General features: G+C 32.0%; 1 pseudogene; it reads left to right on the plus strand.

Moving 5' to 3' along the window:
* Positions 1 to 21,360, plus strand: part of LOC141499184 (spermidine synthase pseudogene) — an 85,493-nt pseudogene that overhangs the window by 6,332 nt on the left and 57,801 nt on the right.

Genomic DNA, 21,360 nt, shown 5'->3' on the forward strand with positions numbered 1-21,360 from the left:
TCTTATTAGTAATCATATAACTGATCATGTATATAAAAAAATACAATTTATTTAGAGGGGGGAAAACCGCAATTCGAAGAAATGCAGCAGAATTTCTGACATTCTGCCTGCATGAAGAGGAAGTGTTGCTGTAACGGGTATTATGTTTATTTGATAAAGAAAATCAATGAAAGTGGCTGTAAAGTAGTTAGTGAGGCGTGTGTTTGGGACTCGAATTGAATAGTGACTCCAGCAGGCTGGTCGATGAGCTCTCTCAGAGCTGTAGAGATCCTGCCTAACCCTCAGACCCAGAACTGACCGCAGCACCTAGTCTCTAGCTCTCTTCTTCATTCTTTCTGTCTCCTCCCTCTGTCTCTTCCACCCTTCTCCCCTCCCACCTAGTTGTTCCTCCTTCAGTCTCGATTCTTCCAGTTGACTGCCATTTACTTTATCCACTCTCTCAGGTCCTCCGCACACTCCCTACCCTCTCAACCCAAGATCCTATAACTCCCTTTTCTCTCATTTCATTTCTTGTTTTGGTTGTTCTTTAACTAATACTTAATTTTTCTCTCATTTCTTCGCCTTGATTTGGAATCTTCCCCGCTTCCTCGCCTGATTCTCTATATTTCTGTTGATTTACTTTTGCTGACAGTTATTCTCCATCATGTCCTCACTTTTCTCTTCTGTTACCAATTTATTTGGAACTGGGATCTTCTTAATTATCCCAGCTAATCTGTCACTTTCTTCAGACATCCTAGAAGAGCTCTTTACATCAGAACGCGTCCCTTTTCTCCTCCCTAATCTCTACCTCTCCACGCCCCCTCCCCCATCCTTCATCCCAAGGAATTTGGGAACTTTGGAGATTCTTCTCTATTTTTTTAAAATAACTTTCCCCTTTCTTCTTTGCTAAACTTATCCTTAACAGTAATTTTTCCGTTTCTTTTCCTAGTTTACAATTTACATTTGGGTCTCTGTATCGTCCTCATCACTCTTTACCTTCGACTCTTACATAGTACAACTGTTTCTTTCACTTTGTTACTGTATAAAAGCATATCCTCCCCGCAGTCCTATCCCGAACAACTTGGTTTTTTCTAAATTGAAGTTTCAGTCTCTAGCGCCTCTTGAAATGTCAGGTAACTTAGTTGCCAATTTGGTGTGGGTGTGCGTGTGTAGGGGAGTGTATTATTGGTTATGATTTATTTATTTTTCTTTACTATCACTCTCTTCCTACCTACTACACCCTTCACCATCACTACTATTCCTCTTGATTTCTTGGGTGTGAACAATACTAACTCTGGAAGATTTCTGAGAAATGAACCCTGACCCGTCTTCGCTGGAATTCATCACTTCACTTTTCTTGCTGAACTGCGTCTAGAATTCACCCTTCCTTTTTCTACCCCTTCATACTACCTTCCCCTCCGGGCTGCCCTGGCTGTGTATAGTGTTTGATGCTGCAAGCTATCTGCCTTCCTCCTCCACCTCCCCTTCTTCCTCCTCCCTCTTGTTTCAGCTACTGCTGCAGCTGAAACAGCTGTGGCGGCTGCCTCTTCCCGCTTTAATCCCAGACCCACAGCCATTGGGCAGCTCCTCAGAGGCAAGAAGTCAACACCATGGCAACCCGACAGGCCTATCAAATCACCGGTGAGCCTGACAGAAGCAGCACTGGAGACAGGGATGGGGATGGGCTGTAGAGGCGGCGGCCGCCACTGCGCTCAGGTACTATAGGAGGGACAGTAGTTGTTGTCACTCTTTTCTCACTTGCTCCACACACTCAGAGAGTCAACGCATCCTATCACCTGGGGTAGACAACTTCAGAAAAGTAAGACAGTGCTGGGTGAGGAATAGAAAAACGCACCAGAGTTGCAAATAAAAGTTTGTAAGGAAAAGTTGTGAACTTAAGTGATTTCTCCCCCATTAGTAAATAATTAGAGTTAAGTAGCTTGCACAAAAATCAAATAAAAATGTAACCTCCTATTTTCCCCAATGTTGGTCCAGTATTAATTTGTCTTTGGTGTTTGTTGGTGGTGTATGTGTGTTTCTGTGTGTGTGTGTGTGTGTGTGTGTGTGTGTGTGTGTGTGTGTGTGTATGTTAGATCTGTGTGTGTTTTAAACTTTACATTCAAGAAAGATGGAAGGTATGTTTTGATATTGTAACTTCTACTATATCTGCTCCCAATTGGTTTTGCAAAAGTGGTCCATCATTAACTTTAGTCATGGAAATTAGAGTCATAATCAGATAACTTAAAATGGAAATGACCTTCTTCTAAGTGACTGATGTTGCATATGATCTCCTGAATGGTAACCTTTCTGTAATATGTGTCTAAAGTTTTTGCTCTCTGAAGGAAATAGATAGAAGAAACTGCATAAAGCCATTTTTCCTCTTTCATGAACCTGGGCCTACTGTGAGAGTTTTATTCCCAAAGAAATATATGTAGGAAAAGAAATTAATTTTATTTTTTTCACAGCTGAGAAGAGCAAGTTTATTGCGATGTAAAAATATCAGAATAGTATTTTTTTTCCTTTGACTTTAGAACTAAGCAAAGACTAAAGGTACTGGAGACTACAGTAAATGGTCTCTAGCTTAACTCACCTGATAAAAGACCTCTGCAAATTCTCATGCAACATGCTAATCTTTTTTATATCATTACAATTCCAATGAAAAACAAATTAAAATATTTCTGCAGTTTATAGATAGTTGTGCAAGAACAGATAAAGCCAGTCCTGTTCATGTTCTCCTCTCTTTTACTGAAGTAACTAATTTCCTACCCAGTGTGACCTCTCATTTGGCAGAGAGCAAGTAAACAAGTTGTAAAGTTTCATAGGGTCATTACAGTTTTCAATTAACAATAAAAGTAAATCTATCAAGGAAATTACGGGTATACCAAGACTGTACCTAAGAAAATGTAACCATATTAATGTATTTATGAAAGTTGTATCAATATCTTTTGTGAGAAACAACCATTTTTAGGTACAATGGGGTAATACTTAGTCCATATAAAGCACTAGGAAATATTAAAACATATATAACCTTGATAATAATTTTTTAAAAAGATATCCAAGTAGCTAGTATTGTAGCAGTCATGTTTGCATTATGAAATGTAATAAGAATCATTGATAAGATAATGAAATAATGTACATAAACAAACTCAGATTTGAACTCCATTCTTTCATTTTAAGCATTTTCATCAAAAAATATTTAATATTTGATTTAAAATGTGATTAAGAATAAATTTGGAAGCATTAACAAAATTGTTACAAAAAGGTGGAAAAGCATAGAAAATATGCCCCCCCCCCCGGAAAATAATCTTGGGAATATTGCCACATAAACTCTTGGTTATATTTTCTATACTTTGTGATTAGGTTAATAACTATAACAACTGGTTGCCCAGTTGATCTATTACAAACAACTGAATATACTGAATTGAACTTTTGATTGACATAGGTCAAAGTGTTAACTTGATGCTCACAGATTGACATTTAAAAATATATTTTTCTAATTCAAATAATTTTTGGCATGTATTTAATAGTTGCAGTGTAAAATCTAAGAAAAGTATTGTGCTATGGATTTAAAGGAAAATGCAGATATTCAATGTTATTTCCCAGTACACAAACTTATAAATCTAAACTCTTTTGAGAAAGACACTTAAGAGTGCATAGAAATCCTGAGTAGATTATAGCTTCAATGAGTAAAAATTAGCACAGGAAAAACATGAACATTTAATAAAAATCTTATTATTTAATTTAATAGTCTCTTCCCTTTTCATTAATTATAAGTAAGAGATAATTAGAAATATATAAATATTTTAGGATACATAATATTTCTATTATCTAGTTAAAATATACAACAAAAAATACAATTAAAATTGCATCTATGTTATATTATTTTAGCTTTAAAAATTATAATGAAAATATTTTGTCCCAAAAGGAATATAAATAACATAATTCTTTATATATAAAATTTTAAATTGATGATAATATGTATGTATAATCATCAACTTTAAATGATTTTTAAATCATTTGTGGGTTATAGATAATTAATGTAAACCTTGTATCTCCATGAAAGCCTTTCTGATATTATATCAAATATGTGAATCTATAATTTGTGTCTAGTTTTCCAAAAAAAATGTTTACTCCACAAATAATGGAATCATTTGATTTCTTTTTATGTGCACAAGTTAAATACCCATAAATGCAAAGGTCCAATGTATGTGGGACTGTATGTGGACATATCTATATCTGCAAATCTTTACATTTAAAGGTATGTACACCTATAATATTATAGACAAAATTTTTCCTTATGGGTACCATTTATAAAAGGGATAATCTGATTTTTAGATTAATGGAATTTAAATGAGGTTTATGCTAAATAAAAAAATGTACCATGAGTTCCTTGTTCATTTTCGACAGAACAGACATTATGTTTATAGAGCTCATTCTTGACCTTACCTGAGTAAGTGCTTTAACTTACAGTAGGAGATGCACCTAGAGGGGTAATACATTGAGTTTAATAGGAAGACAGTTAATAACCTTTTTCTATCCTCGTGCACTATCAATCATGGCTGTCACCAGTCTGCTGAATCAAAGCAAAAGTGTTCTTCACAGATGACTGATTAGAAACGCAAAATCACAAGATCCATCTTTGTGGTCACTTTTATTATAGTCATTTTTAAACTGACAGCAACCTGCTCAGTTTCAGCAGACTGGGCATCACAAATAGTGTCACTCAGTGCAGCTAAGCATGAGAAGATGTTGGTTGGATTATACTTAAAAATAATTAGGCCCAAAGCCCTTTGAGGAGCAAAGAAAAAGATTTCCCCCCTTTTTCTTGGGTTTGGTTCCATTCCTACTCCCCACCCAATCACTAGTATTAGCCTACTTTTAATAAGTAGTAGTCTTCATTTAATAGGAGGCAATGGAGGCTATGCATTTGTTTTTTTACTTTCTAGGAATTTTGAGATATTAACATCAACCTTAACAATTTGTTGATTTTTTTGCAATTTAATTGGTTAATTATTTTATTCATTTTCTATTTCATGGAATCTTTTCATTGAAAGGAATAATATTGTTATTTCAAAAGAGAGATATTTTTGGTCAAACATATGTTCAAAGATTCTAATTCCAAACATTCATAAAGCTAAAATTATAATAATCTAGCTTTTCCTACCATTTGAAATCTTCAAAACAAATACTTGGAACATAAATAACTTCTGGATATAATGTTTTGTATTATAGGGAAATCTTTGTATTCATTTTTAAGTTGCAATATAGAATACATGTTCCATTATTGTATAAATAATGTCAATTGTAGACTTTTTTTTTAAATGAGGAGATGAGGGAAACAGAGAGGAGGCTGAATTTAGTGACATCATTTTTCAGAATGCTGCTTAGATTGGGTTGTCAGAAATTGCAATATTTTAAAAATACCTATTAAATGTCTATGTAAAGTAGGTTAAGTGGGCATATATGTACATGTGATTCAAAAGCTTTTATTAGTATACAATTAATTTAATGGACAATACTGTTAACTATAAAATGAAATTTGGTAGAAATTAATTTTCATCTAATATTTTGTACTCTATTCTATGGAGAATTTTTTTAAAGTTTATGTATAATTATGATGGGTAGTTACTAATATTTTTATAATGTTTTGCTTAGGAAAAATTGAAAGCAAATCCTCACAATATAGTATGGAAAGATTAATTGTAATCTTATTTGAAAAAATTCACTTTTAATTTTGCTTTATCTTAAATTAAATGCTCAGTTTTTACTAAAATAAATGGTTCCACCTTACTATCTTTACTCCTTTATCTTATCCTAAACAAGCAAAGAGACAGAGACAAGACTCTGAAAAAGGAGAAATGGGTAAAGACATTTGGAAGATGAGAAGAGAGAGCAAGAAAAAATAAGAGAAACAAAGAGACAGAGTAGCTATTGGGGAGATTTCTCCATATGAAAGGGTAATATATTTTATTCTGAATTTGAATTTTTTATTCATTAGTTTCAGTCTCTTTTTCCTCTCTGTCAGTTTCTCTGTCTGTCCTGTCATTTGTTCTCTCTCTCTCTCTCTCTCTCTCTCTCTCTCTCTCTCTCTCTCTCTCTCTCTTTTCTCCCCCTATTTCTTCTGTCTCTTTCCTCCATTATTTCTCTTTCTCTCTTCATATATTCTAAAAGTTTTCTTAACTAAGCTTGTACTGAGAGATAATATCTTTATTTTGTCAGACTCTGACAACACCAATTCTTTCCATTCTCTATAGGAATTCATGATTAAAAAGATAAGCATGCAGATATATATGTATCAAATCAATTGTGTTTATATTAATGTATAAATAAATGGTCAGAATTTATTATACTAAGATAATGATAATGATCTCAGTGATTATACCTTGTTTAATATAAATTTCTTTCCATGACCATGTATGATTCTAAACAAAGAGAATATTAATTAAATTCCATTTAGGGATATTATATGAATGATAATATTTTACAATTAATTTAGGGTAATTCAGTAGTATTAGCATGTGGGAGAATCTATACATTATTTCATGTCTTAATGTTTTTCTGTTTTCAAGAAAATGTATATGTTAATACTGACTGATTGATAATCATAATATTAGTACTAAAATGAAATTTATAAAAGATTTTTAAAAACTAAATCCATAAAAAAGAAACAATTGGCAGTTTGAATATATTTTTTCCATTTGATATTCTAAAACAAAAAATAATCTCTTCACAAATACACCTTGAATATCTTTGCAAATTAAGGAAAAATTAAATACAAATTAAAGCAAAAGGTTATCCTGCATTTTAATCCAAGATTTTATTATTTTTAAAAAACATTTCTTATTTGATTAAGAATGGAAACAATATACTTTTTATTTTACAACCTTTGGGATATCAAGGAAACATTTCCCCCATTTACCTTATTGTTTAAAAATAAGTCTTTTGAAGTTATAAACTTTTTTTTATCAGTAAATTAAAAGACTGGCCTAAACAGGTGGTCATATTTTAATTTATATCATGAGTCTGGGTTCTGAAATAGGATAGTCAAAATCATCATTTGAATTTTTTAAATTCAGGAATCAAAGCAACTTAAGTAAAAAGCAGATACGCTCATTATTAGAAAACAACTACCAAAAATATCTTTTTTCCTTAGGATTCATAAATAACTTTAAAGGAATCATCAAAGATTACAACCTTTAAAAATGACAATGTGAAACATTTTGGGTTTAATATTTACTATATTTTGACATAATTTTAAGCTAATATTTTATGTTTATAGTTTTTAATTAATCTTAAAAGTTATTTTATTTTTATGGTGAGGCACATAATTTTTAAACAGTTTTCATTCTGTATTTTTAGTATATACTTTTATTGGAAAGATCATAATATTGCAAATAATTTGGGAATGTATAAAATATATCTTTAACAAGGTTATATTGCAATATTACATAATGAATGAAGTAAAAAGGAATTCTTAGTCAATAGTGTAATTTGAAATGCAATTCAATGTATAAAACATATGCAAGAGAATCAAAAAATATTGTCAACCAAAAACCCCTTAACTGATTAAGGAAAAAAAATTGACCAAATAATGTTGATGAATTTAGGATTTGGCACAAATATAAATGTGTGATTGTGTGTCTGTGTGTACGTGTATGTGTGTGTGTGTGTGTGTGTGTGTGTGTGTGTGTGTGTGTGTGTGTGTGTGTGTGTGTGTGTGTGTGTGTGTGTGTGTGTGTGTGTGTGGGCAATGAGACCTCTAAAAAATAAACCCAGAAGAAGGGACATAGTGAAAATATTGCAAATCCCTAAACTACACCTGCCTTTATTTATGCTGCCTTGAATATCCAATTACTATATTTCTCTTTTCTGTAAATGTTTTTCCTTTGGCAACTGAACTGTTCTTTATAGAATATTAGTGATGAAAAAAACAGTTATATGAGTGTCATGTTGTGAGAAGATGTATGGGCAAGGGTAGACTGGTCATCTTTTAGTATGCCTCTCCACTTGGGGTTCAGAACCCTACCTCCCATTCAGTGATCTTTCAAGGGAAAAGAAAGTAAAGATCATTCAAAATTCACCTTAGCATTTGATACTAATGTGTGTATATGTATATGTATATGTGTGTGTATATAAAACCCTTGATCATATATTTTCTATAATTATCAATGCAATTTAATTATAGATGATATGAAATAGTTTCCAAAAGGGCATTACCAACTGTCATTTTTAAAGAAATTGTCTTCCATTTCCACATGTAGGTTATACTTTCCTGAAGACTTACAAAACCAAGATTCTTATTTTCACATTTACTTAACAAAAATTTTCCGTAATATAAACAGGATACAGAAATGACCAAAGACAATATGGTTTATATTTTTAATCTTCTTTCACTTAAATATTAACTTTTATAAGAAAGAAGCAAGTTACTTCTGTGGAAACTTTAATCATAAATTCCTAAGATGATTTTTTTTTACTTTTACTTTAAACATAAATAAAGGAATAAAAACCTAATATTCATGTTCTTGTGCCTTTACATTTATATGTAAACTATTGAGTATGTATTACACAACCACCAAAGTATTTTAATGCATTACAGTTCATCTTGAAGTATTTGGATAGCTTTAAGAATTGTAACATTATTATACTGTTATTGCCATGTGCTCTTTATTCATAAGGCAAATTTGGATTTATATTTAAATCTTCTCTCATTTTCCACACTTGGATATCATATCATATCATAAGATAACAAACTAGTAATGTAAGGGTGAACAGTTCTAAGATGTAAAAACTCTTCTTACTCTAGTCTAGCATTTCTATGATACAGAAAAGAAAGGACTTTCCTTATGTTCCCTAAGCACGTTTCAGTGTTATCAATATAAGGGAAATATCTAATGTGATAGTAAAGTTCTTTTGTAATATTTTATTCAAATTATTTTCAAAATCAATTAGTCTGATCTTATTTTCATTTTTTCCAAAATGCTAAATTTTGCTTCTTTGTAAAATATGTACTCAGTGCATCTCTTAGTTTAATTCACTTTTAGCAAAAGAAACACCCAGGTTCAATCTAAAGACCTCCTTCCAACATAATTTAGCTAGACCTTTTCTTAGTAAAGGTTTTCTGGTTTTCATTTTCACTTCATATTCTCAAATAAAAGATCCTTTGTTGTCTACCATTTGATTGGACTTAATGAAAAACACTCCATTTTAACTTAACAGTATTTCCCTTTGAATTTATTATATTTAAGGACACTGTCAAAAAATCAAGCATTTAATCTCAGGTTTTTTTATACTTCAAAATATATTACTATCATATGGCTCAATGAGGTGATGTAAAAAATGTATTGAAAAGATTTCAAAAAGAAATGGCAAGCGAAAAACTAGCTTCATTTTAATATGAAACTAAATACTATGGCTAATGTGCAGATTGGGGATGGTATTTGGCTTTAAAGACTAACATGTGACAGGGTGCCAACAGCTGAATTGTGCAGTATTGACTAAATGAGGTTCACTGATTTGTATTGAGGCTAATATCTTCTTTAAACAATTCCGTGTAAATTGTGCGTATAAAGTCATTGGAAGCTATTTCTCAGGACAGCCTCGCTGGCTAGCTACCTGCTGGAGTGAGGAAGATAATCAATAGAAAGAAATAGAGCTGAGCATGAGACTAGGAAGCTTCAGAGCAGTTAGTGCTGATAAAAGTAGATGATGTCAATATTTGGGAATAGCACAACTCTAGGATAATAGACAAAAGAGAAGTGCATATGTTGGAGAGTGTTCAAACAGGAGTAGAATTAACACCTAAGTGGCAGATGTTGCCCCAGGCTGCAAAAGACATTATTTATTCCAGGTATTGTTAAATTTCTACCGAAACTCGACTGTATAGGAGAGTTCAATTTTTTAAAAGTGTAAGCTATCAAACTTTTACCAAAAAACCCTAAATATCCATTGAGTTTACAAAGCTGCTGATTAATATAGGAGATATTCTTTGCACACATATTTAGTGTGCATATTATATGCTTGACTTTGTTAAACCGTAGATTTCACTGAGAGGAGATTAGGGTTAGTATCCTTAATAAAAAAATTAAAGTAATAGGAGAAAATATGAAGTGATGATTAGCTTATAAAATATCTGACTGCAAGAAGACAGTACAAGTTTTCTTTTTTATGTAAATATGATTAAAATAAATGTTTCACTGATATTCAATCAAATGTGTAAATGGGGGCTTATTTTTTAAGATATTACCCTTATTAGGAATGAAGTAATGGTATGTTTTTGCTAATTTAATAGTGAAAAACCGTTTTTCTCTTGCTGTCAGGCAATGAAATTTTGTTCTTCTGTGCTGATCTTTCAGCTGATGTATTATGACATAGTCTGTCAACATGAACAGATATGTGAAAGGAGATTGGGTGACTGAGACATACAACCTGAATCTGGCTCTTCTTGAATTTTAAGCACGTTATCATGTTTGGCTATAGCAAGTAGGAATTTGTTTACTTTAAAATACCATTACTTTAATGTAATTTGAGCAAGAAAATAATAATAAACCAGGTAGACTATTGATAGGGTTCTAAAAACTGATTGAATGAGGAAACTTTTGAAACATATTAATGAAGCATGAAAATACTCTTTCAACATCATATGTTAATGGTTTTTAAAAGAAGCAGTTGCAAAGTGTAAGCATTTCTGTGTTGAGAAGAGAAATCAAGGCAAGCATATTTGATAGTTAATGTAAGTATTTTCTCCTAAAGTTAAACAATGCCACTACTGTTAGATTCTTTCTTAGGCACAGATATTTATATTGTTTAGTGTTAGATATATGGATTATATCAGGCAAGGGATTACTTTATCAGGTAAAAAGGTCAAGTTGTATACTTTTAATTTCAAGTCCCTGTAAGAAAGCTTTTTAGAAAGGTATCATCATACAGAAAGGATGCTGATTTAACCTAATTTCTTCTGAAGCAAATACAAACAAAGGAGTAACAGCACACTTCTATAATTCATACTTTGAAAAATATGCAAGTAATATTGGCTTGGAAAATCATTATTTAGCACACTGACAGTGTGCTCAAAAGCAACAGATGGCAATTAAAGGTATTTAAAACAGAGTTTAGAATGTTTAACCTTTGGAAGTTTCACTAAAGGTAACATTTAAAAAAAAAGATTGTTGATGGTCATACAACCCCTTTTACCATCTTAAATTATAGAAAACTATAAGATCCTCATTTATTATGAAATTCTACAGGAGACTTCATTTCAAATAAAGTGTGCATTTTGATTTAGAGACACAGCAAAAAAAAATCTTTTAAGATCTATACTTCAACTAATTTGTTAATCTTGTGCCACTTTCAGCATTTGTCACACATATAGACCAGGAAATTGGCTCCATCTCATTCTAGCTCTGTGTTGAATTAAAAACCTCTACTGCAAAGAAGAGCATGATGTGGGGAAAGAATAAATTTAGTTCTTTCTTTAGTAATGCACATATATTTCCATACATTTCACATCCTAAGGGAGCCTATGAATGCATTCAATAAATACAAAACTATAAAGAATAATTCCAGAAAAAAAGGGAAAGGGAATTCTTAATTTCTGTATTTAATATATGGTCTTAGTTTTGAGGCAAAAAATTAAATACTTTTATATTTTGTGCATTTTTTAAAATCAAAGGTACTTCCAAAAATCAGGGGAAGAAATCAAAAGCAATGATTCTTGGGTAAAACTACTTTGGATAATATTAATATACTTAACCCAAAGGAAATGAAATTGGAAGTACAGTACTGTACTTTCTTTAAAGACAGGTTTCTGCATTATGAAAAACTAGGTTTGTATTCAATTGATCAAGGTCTGCCTTGTTTATTAAAAAAAAAGAAAATAATAGCCCTGTTAAACCATGACTCTGTGTTTTTATGCAAAAGGATCAGCTAGTCCCACCTTGCTTATTAGAGATAACAAAAAGAACAATTTGTGAATGAAGTGCAATACTAATGAGGTAGACTTTAAGCACAATTGGTTGATGACTATTAAGAATTTGTTAAAATGAAATATATATCCAGGTGAAGTAAATCACTAACTCCTACTATGAACTTCCCATGTATATATTTCACTATCCTTTAAAGTATTTGAATTTGACTGCATTCTGAGAAGACAGTGCAATGTAGTAGATTTATGAGAGTCTGACGGAAACAGGACTAGGAAAGATTATGGCATACTTGTTTAGAAAAATTGTGAACTGAAGGTTCCTGATTTACACTGACATATATCTAGATGAAACTATAGTTTGCAAATTGCCTAGAGGAGCCATCTTTTATTAAGTATTTGATGGGTACTGAAATGTACATATCTATTCTAAAACATATCAGAAATCCTGATATTATATTTGCATATGTATTCTTCACAGTTTTAGATTAAAATAATAACTTTCTTACACTTGAGTTTGCTTTTTCAACTCAAACTTAAAAAAAAAAATTGTCCATTAATTGAGCCAGTTCTGGTAAGAAGTACATTTAGGAATTTTTCTTATATCATTGAATGAAAAGATTCAATAGTATTACCGAATTTTAAGAAGTTTCCTAATACATTTTTATAATTAAGAAGTTCAATGATCTGAAATGCTTTTTGACATTTCTCTCCCTAATTTAGAGATGAAGAATTAAAACTAAGAAGTTTATGTCTACAAAGATCAACTTCTATTTGTTAAACTTAAAAATCTCCTTCATTCTTTTGGATGCTGGATTGATTCATTATGGGCTTCATTGGAAGAATATGGCAGATTCACCCCATCTTTATCAGGTTGGTGAAGGTCCTAAATGGTTGAATTCAGGATTGGAAAAGAAACATCTCCCAAGACTAAGCATATACTATTTATTTTCAGCAAACATTTAGAATTCAATCCACGTTTGTTTCACTGGTGGAGTTAGTACCAACTCTTTTTTTCTAAGACCCAAGAGTCTCCATTCTCATTTAAAGATTTTAAAACATCTTCACTAGAAATTAAAGTTTATACTATCTTCTAAAAATATTTATTAAAAAGGTAATAGAATCATGTCATAGAATTATTTTTCTTTTTAATCAAGAAAGAGGAATGTTACGGAATCAGCTAATAACAGGTAATCACGTATAAAAATGTATATATATTTTATCTTTCCTTTCAAAATCTTCCATTTTTTCATAGGCTCAGATTCCCTTGTGCCTTGCAGTGATGATACCTAGGAAACAATAGTGTTTTCTTTATTGCATGAAATTGCGTGAAAATTTTCAGAGATTTTTTTCTCTCTGAAATAGCCAACACACTGGAGAATCTGAGTAATTATGTCTAGTTCTTACTTATTAGTTATTTATACTGCATTATTTTTTGTCAATAAAAAAACATTTTTGGATGTTTAGAAAAAGCAGAAGTGTGATTTTAAAACATAGGCCTGGCCAAAAAAACCCAAAACGTTTAGATGGAGGCTGCATTTCTGGCATAATAGTTTCCTTAGCACCTTTCCTACAAACACTAGGAACTACCTTTTTTTTTTTTTAAATAAGGGCACTTGCTATAAACTTGTCAGAATGCTGACTTTGAATTAGGAAGGTTTGGATTCAAATACTGTCTTTGAGATTTAGTAACTGTGGTCTCCTGCATTCTATTGCAAGTTGTTTTGACAGAAGCAGGATTGCAATTATGACTCTTTTTATATCTTAAACACAGCACAGGTGTCTGTCATAAAACATTATTAATAAATGTTTGCGATTAATTGGAGTAACCTATCATTCTTAGTTTCCTCATCTGTAACATAGGTCTACCAATGGTACCTGGAGTATTTATTTCAGATAATTATTATTAATCTTAAAAGATTATGTTTGAAAATGCTTTGCGAATGTTGAAGCATTATTTAAATGTTAGTTATGATTTTGAACCCATCTTTCTGGGTTTCCCTAATGAATAAAATATTTCATTTTATCCACACAAACAAAAAAAAGCAACAGATTTATCTAGAAAGGTAACAAGCTCAGCAACTTGAGGGGCCAGGACTTTTGTTATCTTTTGTCTTTTTGTTTCCAGTACTTACTACAATGCTTTGAACATAATAGTGGTTAATGAATGCATAAGAAAGGAAAATGGAATGAGAATTTTCTCTCTTGTAATGATAATATAAACCGGGGTGGCTAGGTGGTGTAGTGGATAAAGCACCGGCCCTGGAGTCAGGAGTACCTGGGTTCAAATGTGACCTCAGACACTTAATAATTACCTAACTGTGTGGCCTTGGGCAAGCTACTTAAACCCCATTGCCTTGCAAAAAAAAAAAAAAAACAACAACTTAATAATATAAACCCATAGCAGTTCAGTTAATAGAAATGCTTAAGAAAAAATAAAGACTGAGGTAAAATTACAGTCTTGGAATCTCAGAGTTTAAAGGACTTTCAGGAAACATTTAGATTTTTTTTTCATTTAAATTGATGTCAGACCATAATCTGCCATTCTATATATTTGAAAATTGATTAGAATTTTTTTAAAAAGAATTTGCATTGATAAACACTTTGATGCAGGTTCCCACCAGTGTGAGAACTTTCTTCTCACCCCAACAAGTACATCTTGTTCAAATCTTCCCATATATATATACTCTGAAGGTGTTATTTGTAGTGTACAGAAGTTTTCTTCTAGGCTTTTAACACTGTGGATACTCATGAAGCCTTCAGGGTGCTTCTTTTATCCTTCCATATCATTTTTACTTCATTTCATAATAACAATAGCTAGCATATGTATAATTCTCTCAGATTTGCAATTAGGAAATGGCAGAATATATTTCCATATAAGCATTTAGATAGGAAAATTTTGATCGCTATTATCAGAAGGAATTCATCATTAAAAGGTGATGTCAAATATTCTTTATATATATATGTTAACTTTATATATGTTAACTTATTTGATCTTCATATCAACACTATTTGAGTGAAAGTTATCAATGGTTATTCTTGCCATAATAATAGGGACTTTACAAATATTTCTATTAAATTTTATCATATTAGATTCAGCAATCATTTTAACTGCTTGAGACCTTTTTGGACCCTTTCTTTGCTGTCCTATGTATTAATTACCTCAGCTTTGTGCCATTTTCAAAATGATAATCATACTTTTTAAATTATTTTTAAAAACATTAACTATGAAGGATCTCTCTCTCTCTCTCTCTCTCTCTCTCTCACACACACACACACACACACACACACACACACACACACACACATATATATGTATATATATATATATATATGTATATATATGTATGTATATTCATGAGACATTTGGCTAGAAATGTTGCCCACAAGGATAGTATGACAAAATTTTTTAGATGCTTTGAAGTATAATAGTCCATAATAGTCCAATGAATCTCGTCATAAAAAGAAATGAGAATATTTGACATCACCTTTTAATGATGAAGTCTTGCTGATAATAGCGATCAAAATTTTCCTATCTAAATGTTTATATGGAAATATATTCTACCATTTTCTAAGGTTTTTACTTTTCAAAATTCATTCTTTTCCTTTTAAAAATAAGAAAAGTTGAATTTCTTTCAACATTTTTATTGAACTTATGTTTTTATATCACATATACTTCCCAGTATATCATTCTCTCTTTCTTCAAGGACTGTCTCTTATGCTAAAGAGTTATAAAAAAAGGAAAAAAAAGTACTACATCAAAATTAACTGGTACATCAGTCCAGTCCATCTTTTGAGGTAGTCTTTCATGTCCTTAGTCTCTCTCACTTCTTCCAAGAAGGGAAGTAGGTATAGTCTAATATTTTTTTCCTTTGGGTCAAAGCTTAGTGAGTAGAGTTCCACAGAATTGCTTCTGCTTTTTTCTGTGTATTTCAATTTTACTCATTGGGTATATTGAGAAATTTTCTCTGTTCCCTTAGCTTCTGACATATTCTCTTTTCAAAGCTAATGTCAATGACTTAACAGTCACATATATCAATTCTTTCACCATATCCTCAGTTCAAATTCAGTGATGTTGCAAAGTATTCTTATTATCTTCTGACATTTATTTTTAACTTCTTATGATCCATTTAATAAGTTCCCAAAAATATTCATCTCAGAAAGAAAAAAGTGAAGCTACACAAAAACTATACCAAAGAATCACAAATTCAGCAATGACCACTGGGGTCATCTGGTCCAGTTCACACATAAGATTCTCCATCTGTCATATAGTGATTGAATGAAAACTTCAAGTCAGGAAGAATCCTATGATGTCCCAAAGGAGCTCATTCCACTTTTGAATAATTTCATTTATTAGGGAGTTTTCCTTATATAAAGTCTGTTTTTATCTTTGCACCTTCTCCCCCAATTCTCCAAGTTCTGAACTCAAGAACTAAGCAGAAGAAATCTGCCATCTATCACATTAGTTATTACTTGTCAATTTGATAATTATTCCATCTATACCTAAATTTAGTTTTGTCTCCTTTCCATTATCTGTGAATTTTGTGCTATTTCTTAAACATAGAAACTTTATAGTCCCCCCCAATATAAGTATCTTCTCTTTAATATTTAGAATTAATTTCTACTCTTAACTTATCTTCAGCTTTCATGCTAAGGACACTATTTTCAGGACTGTGACACTCATTTTCATTCATTTTTTATCATTTATTCTTATAATCATCTTTCATTCATTAAAAATAAGCCAGTATAGAAACTAAATGTGTTGATTTGAATGGTTTCAGGAATTTCTGAATGAGAAAACTCCATCTATGGATATAGGTTTCCAACTGCTCTGTGACAGATAGTCTTGAGTGCTGCTCAAGTGACTTCCCAATCCATATCTGGACAAAACACGACATGACCCCACATATTCTTGACTCCAAGGTCAGCTCTCTATCTGCTATGTAATGATGCCTCTGTCCATGTCTTTAAAAAAATTAATCAATGAGTGCATTAAAAAATCACTTAGATAGTTTCACCTTTTTGCTTATCTTTGGAATCATTTGTTTCTGGTATTATTAGTGTTCTATTCTTAATAGGTTTCTATCCTTCCATCTCTGACTGATTTGAGTCAATCCCTTCCATTTACAGACCTCTCAGTGCTGCATAAAAGGATTTGGTAAATATGCAGACTTTTGATAACTTCAAGCAATCATGCAGAGTCAACATGTTAAGATTATCAACAAGTTGTCTTTTCCAAGATTCTCTATATCTTATTGTTGGCTCTAACTCATAACAGGGAAAATATCATTTAAAAAATATGGCAATTCATTGTTATTTTTCTCCTAATTAGGATTGTATCCCCAACTTATTTCACCATCACTGTTGATGTTTTTTACTATTGTCTATTGCATTTTCTTTTATACAAAGGGTGTTCTATCATATTTATATGATGTGTTCAGAAAAGATGCTATTTTTACAAAAATTGGCAATAAACACTAATACCATACCTTGCTGAAGTTTTAACAGAGATGATAATGATTCTTTCTTTGGTCAGTAAAATTGTCATTAATTTACACAGATACCATAATATTATTATTATTATAATCTTTTATGCTTAATATTAATCATTCATCTTTCACAAATTAAAAATTATGCTCTTTGATAGAAAGTCTTGAAAAGTAGAACTTTGTAGCTGCTCCTGAGATAAGGATGTTTAAAATGCTTTCATTCTAAATATTATGACTAAACAGTCATTATAGTCTTCATATAGTTTTTTTAACTTTTAACTCAACTTTAATAGCTAAGAATATTAGGAATATTTAGTATATTAAGTATATTGAAGATGACTTCAAATAGCATTTAAAGGAACACTGAATATTTCCTTGATATCTAATATGATCTTTAAGTTTACTAGCCATAGGATACAGTTATAATTACAGTAATTAGCAATTATTAATTTGTCCAAGCTTTTATATATCATGTATAATGATATAATTTAATTTTCATAAACTAAAAATGTTTTAAATACAGTTTACCATTTCATTACTTCTAGGAATGCTTCAACCTGAGTAATTATGGTTAACAGCTACAATGAGACTTAATGAAACTTAAGACCAAACAATAAGGGCATTACAATTAGATATCTACAGCTATAGAGTACATGTGATTTTAATAAAAGGGTAGGACTTCCTTAGTGCATCAAGAATTTTGATTTTATGAAGAAGAGTGCTCCTTTCACTGAAGGTGATATCACTCCATATAGATATTTATAGATGATTATGGTGATTCTCTGGGGATGCAGTTTAATAGCCTAGGATCAACCTGATGATAAACCTCTGCAAACTTTAACTGGTCTAGTCCTCAGAATATAGGCAAATAGTGAATATTTGAATCCTTTCCTGATATTCTTTATTGTATCTGACCCAAAGATTTTTCTGTGAGCTGAACCCCTATTCCCAGTTTGATCCTCAGAGGAATGGAAGGGTTTAAAAATCACAAGTCTGCCTTCTAAGGATTCTACTTTTCCACAGGAGGGGAGCACGAAGGAGAAGAACAATTATTATACATCTGAGAAGCAGGTGACTCCAGAACAATGACATTCAGTGATTTTGCTGAAGATTTTAACATGGGAGAATGGAGTTACTTTTCTCAGGAGTTGCACAAGACTGGAATGTGGAATGTTGAATCCCTCACTGAAAGCAGAGTTCTTGATGCCTCAAAAGGTCTCAAGTAGAGTTGGATTGGATGTACTTCCTCACATGCTAAGTGCTATGCAATGTTTCAAAGATCCAACAAATGTTTTGGGGCAAGTCTGGTGCCCAAGTGAGACTGCAGACAAGTAAAAAAAATCTTTAGAAGTTGAAAACTTAAAAGATAAAAGGAATTAGGAAGTATAGGAAGTCTGAATTCTTTAAATGAATATGAAAAAGCCAAAAGACAACAAACCTGTTTCCAAAGCACAGACTATATTCACCTAATTTTCTTTAGACACTTATCTATACATGATTCCCAAAGGAATATGGGAGGTGAAAAAATGCTCATCACCCCAGGGGAAATGTGGTTGTTTACAGAGAGAAGGGGCTTTTGAGTAGAAATAATTTTTTGAAGAGGCAAGCCTTTCCACAACTTTTGCCCAGAGATAACTATTGACCCCAGAACTGAGGATCTCAGGAAGTCAAAGGGAAGATGTTTCTGTTCATGTTGAGATTAATGTCATTGCCTTAGCTCAAAGAGCTTTTGTAGTACTTACACCTGAAAAAAGTTCAGTTTTCCTTCAATCCAGCCTATGGCAAAGAGAGAAACAGATTACAGCTACCAATAGAAGAGCAAGCCCTCAAGACTGGCACATCAATTCTTTTTACCAGATAACTAGCTACCCAATGAAAAGATAGCTTGCCTGACCTGCCTGACCCTGTCTAGTGGCCTTCCTGGCACCATCCAACAGCATCTTCCCAGCTCAGCACAGCATGCCATCAGTCACCTCAGCACTAAATTGTCCTGTCCAATTGAGATATCTTATGCCCTAGGTAGAAAAAGCCATGCTTAACAGTGGAGCAATTCATTTTGAATTTTGTGAGGAATTTCTGGATGGGGAAAAAGATCAGCAAAGCCTTCTAAATCAAGAATTGTGAATTGTCTTAGTCCTCTATCTGTGTGCCTGATTACCATTGTTTGTTTTTTTTTAGTTCTTGTTAGCTAGTTCTTGAGTTAGTGTTAAGTAGGATAGACACACACAAGATTATTCCTAAAAGCCTTAGACTACTAATAGTTATTCCTCCAGGGACCCAACTACTTAGTGGCAAGCTGAGAAAGCTCCAAAAGTGTTATATTTAGTATGAAAAGATCTGAGATTCCTACTCCAATAATTTTCATGAGACTGCGTACGTTTTTATCCTTCTCTATAGAAAGATATTAACCTTGTAAAACTGAGTCTTCATTGTCCTGCTCTATGCATGTGCTTTGTCCATCCTCTGTTGCCACTCCTTCATTGATAATGGAGACCTGAAAGGATGGCAAGCTACTAGGAGAGAGAGAGAGAGAGAGAGAAATGAATTTATTTTCTTTATGATTCCAAACATATTCTGAGATCCAGATCCTTCATGCTCTTCCTCCTTCTCACCAAAATAAAGTCAACTCCTTTACTTCCTGGGAACATAATTTAGAGCATATTTCTTTCTAAGACCATTTATATCACTCATTGGTTATCCTTCATTGACTTCTTTAACCTTCAGAATGAATTGTTTTAGAATTCTGAGATGACTGTTCCCTTAACATTTTCTTACTTTCTGTGATTAAGGTTTCCAGCTTCCAAAGCACGCTTCTTTTGGAATAAAGGGAAATAGGGACTTCAGAGAGAGAGAGAAGTAGTGAAGACTGGGATTATTATTCAGGAGGAAGCCCCTTTAAAATCTTTAGTGATGCCTCAAACTAGAAGTAGAACTAATAATCTTCTAGCTTCAGTTCTTTCATAGGTATTTTCAAAAATTAAATTTTTTTTGAGTTTTTTCTGGATTTTAACATCTTTAATTTCCATTTTAATGAATACTTTTAATTTTTTCTAACATTCCACTCTCACCCAATCCTTATTTTCATCAAGTTTAAGCATGAATTCTTTCCCATACAAACTTTTTTTGATCTTCTCTGTTGCTAACACCTTATTATTTGTATTTACTTTGTGTATCTAATGTATTTATTAACCTGAGTGCATGCTATGTTTCACCAGTAGAATATAAATTCTTTGAGGACAGGATCTCTTTTCCACCTTTATCATAGTACTTATCAAGGCTAGCAGAGTGGCTAACAGAATATATATATGTTTGCTGAATTAAATGATTGAATTTGGCCCAAACTGCCCTCTACTGGAATAGCCCAAGTGACCACAGTGTCACCTCCGTGTCATTGTGAAATATTTGCAAAGGACTTACTGGAGGGAGACAATAAAAAGAAAAGTAATTCCATTATAAAGACTCTTCATGGTCTGGTTCCAACTTTCCTTTTTATTCTGATTACACATTACTCCCCATCATGTACTCATTAGCCCAGCTGTCCTAATGCTCAGAAACAGTATTTCATTTCCCACTCCTATGCTTTTGCATAATCCTTAGATGTTGCACCTTGCAGAACTTCCAGATGTTAGATCAGATGCCACATCTTTTAAGTGATCTCTCTTAATTATCCCAATTGCTACTCTCCTCTGTCAGTCTTTGCATATTTATTTTGTGTATATTCTGGATATACTTTTCAAGCAATATATCCTATTCCCTTATAGTAGAATTTCAGTTTTTTTAGAGTAAGGACTGTTTTGATTTTTGTCTATGAATCTTTTGTGCCTAGCAAAGTGCTTGGGACATAGCAGATGTTTAAAAAATGCTCAAAAATTACTCAATTGATGGATTAAATTATATATATATATAATATATATATATATATGTTACATGACCAGAAAATTATAATAAATTTCAAGATGCTCATTCTTTCCT

This window comes from Macrotis lagotis, chromosome X (assembly GCF_037893015.1).
Source record: "Macrotis lagotis isolate mMagLag1 chromosome X, bilby.v1.9.chrom.fasta, whole genome shotgun sequence".
NCBI lineage: Eukaryota > Metazoa > Chordata > Mammalia > Peramelemorphia > Peramelidae > Macrotis > Macrotis lagotis.